This window comes from Marmota marmota, unplaced genomic scaffold (genome assembly GCF_001458135.2).
Source record: "Marmota marmota marmota unplaced genomic scaffold, marMar, whole genome shotgun sequence".
NCBI lineage: Eukaryota > Metazoa > Chordata > Mammalia > Rodentia > Sciuridae > Marmota > Marmota marmota.
This window is the reverse complement of record NW_026000249.1, coordinates 18,940,151-18,945,753: the sequence shown is the minus strand read 5'-3', so window position 1 is coordinate 18,945,753 and position 5,603 is coordinate 18,940,151.

Here is a 5,603-nt window from a genome sequence, read left to right as displayed (position 1 = left end):
ATTTATTTATTTTGGGGGTACCAGGGATTGAACTCAGGGGCACTCAACCACTGAGCCATAGCCCCAGCCCTATTTTGTATTTTATTTAGAGACAGGGTCTCACTGAGTTGCTTAGGGCCTCGTTAAGTTGCTGAGGCTGGCTTTGAACTTGCAATCCTACTGCCTCAGCCTCCTGAGCTTCTGGGATTACAGGCATGTCCCATCACACCAGTCTCTACTCATAGTTTTGAAACATCTCCTGTTCTCCTTACTCTTGAGCACCTAGGGATTTACCCCAATTTCCTCTTTCAGGATTGTATTAGTTTGCGGGGATTGCCATAACAAAATACAACAGACTGGATGGCTTAACCAACAGAAATTTCTGTTATCACATTCTGGAGGCTACAAGTCCAAGATCAAAGCATGAGCAGGCTTGATTTCCTCTGAGGCCTCTCTTGGGCTTGTAGGTGGCCAACTTTCCACAAGTACCTTCACATGATCTTTCTTTTGTGCATATGTCCATGTCCTAATCACTTCTTCAATACACCAGTTATATTGGTTTGTGGCTGACTCTAATGATGTTTTGTTTTGACTTAATTGCCTCTTTAAAGACCCGTCTCCAAATACAGCCACCTTTGGGCATACTGGAATTCAGGAATTCAACATGTGAATTTGAAGGGAGGGGACACAATTCAGTCCATAACAAGAATGATCTTTCATATCTTATGAATCTTTTGTTACATATTTTTGAGTGAGCATGCTCTAACATGCAAGATTTTTACTTAAATTCGTACTTCAGAATGACTGGAATTGTTCATTCACAAATATTTAATAATTCCTACTATGGACCAGAGTCTAAGCTACATATATTGGGGATTCAAGGTGAAATACAATAGGGATCCTATTTTTAAAAATTTATATCCTAGGGGAGGGAAATGTGAAAACATGGATAATAAAGACGTGGTAGTTAAGACAGAATGATGTGGGAAGAGTGAGGACCTTGTATTTTATACTAGAAGATGTAAGTTTTAAGATAATATTCTGGTTTTATCTCTCCCCACCATTGTAAGCTCTACATTGTGTCCTAGGCTGTGGATGGCGAGGCTGACTCCTATGGAGTATATGAAATCTATGATGCAGACTTTCTGATTCTTTGGTTTTGGCTTTTCTTTGGGTTAGTCCAAGGGATCAAAGGCTCCAGAAAGAAATCAATGGGCATGAAGAGAGAGAGGGAAAGAGAAATTACATGTGTCTAACAGTGGTTGGATCCCTATATGACAAAAAGTATGGCATGCCTATTAGCCTGCCTCTCCTCCCGAGCTCCAGCTCTCACTTGGCTCCAGTAGGTCTAGGGGTGGTAACAGATCCTTGGAGTTGTTAGTTCCCAGATGCCTCAGCATTGCCATTGGCTCCTTCAACCCTTTACTTCCATAAAGAGTCCCTTCACTCTATTCTCTTTGCTTTTCCTACTTAATATCCCCCCTATTTCCTGGGGAAGCTGGACTTACACTAATTGTAATGTATCATATGTGTTTCACAGCAAGGGGATTATGGCTGTTGGGTGGGGATAAGATTAAAATGAGGAAAAGTGGATGGAAGGAGACTGGTCAGGACACTCTGGCAAGGGTCCAGTGAATTGAAAGTGGGGATGAAAAAGAAGGGATGGAAGGAAGATAAGGGAAGTCAATTGGGTGTTGGGAGAAAAGCAAAGCATAGAGTCAAGAATAATTCTCAGGTGTTTTTTCTTTATGCATGAGAGTGATGCTACCCACTTCAGTAGAGTGTAGGAAGTATAAAGAGTTGGCATAAATAATTAATCCAATTGGAATATACTGAATTTATAGTGACATACCATATCCAGATAGGAAGTAGGTATATAGGTATGAAGGTAAATGCAAAGATTAGAAATAGGTATACTGGGGGCTGGGGTTGTAGCTCAGTGGTAAAGCACTTGCTTTGCACATGTGGGGCACTGGTTTCAATCCTCAGCACCACATAAAAATAAATAAAATAAATAGAGTAAAGATATTGTGTCCATCTTAGAAAAAAAAAGTAGGTATACTGGAGTTACAGAAAGAGGTCCGGATCAGAGATTAAAATGAAGGAGTGATGTAGCATATAGGAAGTAGTGGAAACCAGGTTGAAAATAAATAGTACAGAAGTAACATGTATAGTGGAAAAAGAAGTGGCTAAGAGTCTATGTAGATATGCTGTTTATGGTTCAGGGAAAGAAGAAAAGCCAACATAAGATTAAGCTTTGTTTAGTAGTGAGAAATGCTACCAGTAGCTTTATCAAAAAAGGGGAAAAAAAGGATTGTGGGTCACTGGTCATCTTGGCTCAAGCAGATTACATAGGTGAACAGGGTAGCACTGTGGTGCACACCTGTAATCCCAGAGACTCAGGAAGCTGAGACAGGAGGATCACAAGTTTAAAGCCAGTCTCAGCAATTTAGTGAGGCTCTAAACAACTCAGCAAGACCCTGTGTCAAAAAAGAAAAAGGGCTGGGGATGTGGCTGAGTGGACAAGTGCCCCTGGAATTCAAACCATAGTACCAAAATAAATAAATAAATAAAGAATAAAAATAAAAGGTGAACAGAGCAAAAATATGAACAAAATCACTTCAGCAAGGAACAGAAAGATCTGTTATGAAATTTGATTATGGAAAGAAGATCTAAGGTATTTCAAAGGCCAAATCTGAGTGATGCTACACAGGAAGAACTATTCAATCTAAGAAAAAATGATAAAAGAAGCTCTTCAATTTCTCTGAATATTAGTAATTTAGTTATAGCAAGAAAAATTACAAAAGAATATAAAGCATATAATTCATAACTTAATTTAAGTGAAATTGTCTTCTTTAATAAGACTTCTCAATCTTATGTGTTTTTCTTTTTTTCTCTTTGTAAACATTTCCTCTTATTTTTAGTTGCGGTTGTAATTTTATCAATTATTACTTTTTCCAGACTAATTTTTCAATATCATATCTTGCACTAACAATTCACAAGTCCTACGACTGTCTTTAAATTTCATTTTAGAAATCAATTTCCATCTTTATCCAAACAGCAAGCAGTTTGAACACAAACACAGACACATAACAGTAACAGAAGAGCAATCTTTCTATCATAGCAGTTTGTTCATTTGCCATAAATGAATGTAAATGTAAGCCTATGGATAAAACTGTCACCTTTCTGATAAGGGTTGATTTACTTGTGAGAAAACACTAAAAAACCTATATTAGAATAGGTGTAAGTTCAAAATATATCACATTGAAAGGAAAACATTGTAGGCTGATGCCTTGACTAGATCATTTATAAAGAGTATGACTGAGTGGGAGAGAGAGAAATACTGTCATACTTGCCTCCTATATTACACATCACCATTCTGTCAAGTCAAATCTAATATAAATGAATCACATTAATCAGAAAATGTGAATTTGTACATGACAAGCTAAAGGGGCATGCCATTTCCAATTAGATTAGTGATCTAAAATTAGCTACTGACACAAGCAAGTATACATGGTCAATTTGCCTGCCTGAAACTGAAAATTAAATAAGACATATTGGATAATAGATAGCCCTAGAGGGGACATGCAGCTGTAATTCACTCAAGTTGCTCAGTTGATGTCACAAGCCACCAAAGAATATTCAATCTTGTGCTCATTTTGAGATGCTTGGATTTAACTCAAGAAAATACTTGGATCAATTGTCCATTGATTTGGTTCTGTGAATAGTAGGGGGTGAGAACAGAGAGTACATTCACTGTTGTTTCAATAGAGAAGTAAATTGAGATGGCAAAGGAAAATGGTTCATTGAAAGATCAATATCTCATTATTGATATATATCAGTACTCTTGATATGGAGAAACATGTCTTTATAGAAAGTCACTTAAGCAATTTATATCTGACTTTTTTCAATTTTACATTGTAAATAATATACCCAACATCACCTTTCTCATAGATAGTTGTCAGTCTTGATCAAAAATAACAGACAAAGGGACTTCAAGGAATTAAAAATGTTTTTCATGTTGTCATTGTCATTATCTTTACTTTAAAATGCAACTAGGAGTCATTTTTGTAAGGTTTACTTTGTAAATTTTCATCTTGCGCATATCTGTGATGTAAGAATATATCATATATCATCAACAAAGTCACATAGCAGGTTTACTTGTTAAAGGTAAAGAATGACAAATTGACATATGAAGGTCCTATGTCTCCATCTCAGGTAAAAGAAGTAAAATGCAAGAGGCCTGAACTTGGTGGTGGTGGGGATATGACTTATTTTCACAATGGCAGAATAGACTTAGTTGAACAGATTATTAATAACACAATTTCATTGACAAATCACATATACCTACAAATCTGTTGTAAAAATATGACATAGTTCAGCAAATTTTCCAAAATATGAGTGTATTTTTAGGTAATTTTATTTTCCAATTAACCTTCCTACTTTTGAGGAAAACCTACTGTATCATGTATATAATAAAACACATTTGTAAGAATGCAGCAATTAGGAATATGGACAACAGATTTGAATTATTACTTTACCCAAAGGAGGTTTTGCAATGGGCAATAAGCATATGCTAAAATTCTCAATACTATTGTTCCTCAGAGAAATGCAAATCAATGAGATATTAAATGTCCACCTAAAATTAAAGACACGAACAATGCTCTGTTTTGACAAGGATGTGAAGCAACTGGAACTGTTATACATCGTTGCAAGGAGTGAAAGTTGATACAGCTACTTTGGAAAAATGTTTGGCAGTACATATTAAAGCTAACCATAATGTTGTCCCTGTGTTCTATCAATTGCATGCTTACATTTATACCCAAGAAAATGAATGCAAAAGTCAGGAACAAGAATGTTCTTAGCAGCTTAATTCTTAATAGCTTCAAAGTATAAACAACTCAAATGTCCATCAAAACTAAAAAGTAATAAATACACAATGGTATATTCATTCTATGGAATACTACTCTGTAATAAAAAATTATGAACTACTGCTACACTGAACAATGTAGATTACTGTTACAGACATACTGATGAGCCTGGAAAGCCAAACAGGCAAGATTATATACTTTATGATTCAATTTGTATGTGGTTCCATAAGAGGAAAATCAAATTAATAATACTAGAAGTCGACCCCTAGTTACCTCTGAGAGTATGGAACGAGTGGCAAGTTCAAGAGAGAGGCCTCTGGGGTTTTGAAAATATTTTGTAACTTGATCTGAGTGTTGGATTTTCTGGTGTATGTGTGTGTGCCGATGCACGTTTTTGGGTGTGCATGCAAGCATTCATAGTTGCAAATTTAACATTTGTGCATTTCAATGTGTATCTTATACTCCAATAAAGATTTTTAAAAGAACAAGTAAATCTTTAAAACCCCATATTGAAAGAAAAAAGTGAATTTCTGAGAAAGTATAAAATATTAACATAGAATTTAAATTTCCAGCAATATTATTAAGTCATTCTAAAAGAAAATGTTGAAGCAATACTCAAAATGATAAGGTGTTATAGTTTCTAAAACTCTGCCACTATGACTGTTCCATCCTGACACATATTTTCCCACAAAAGCTTCATCAATTCAATAAGCTTGCCAACTACTTCTGATGTCCTTGAAACATTTCAGTTCC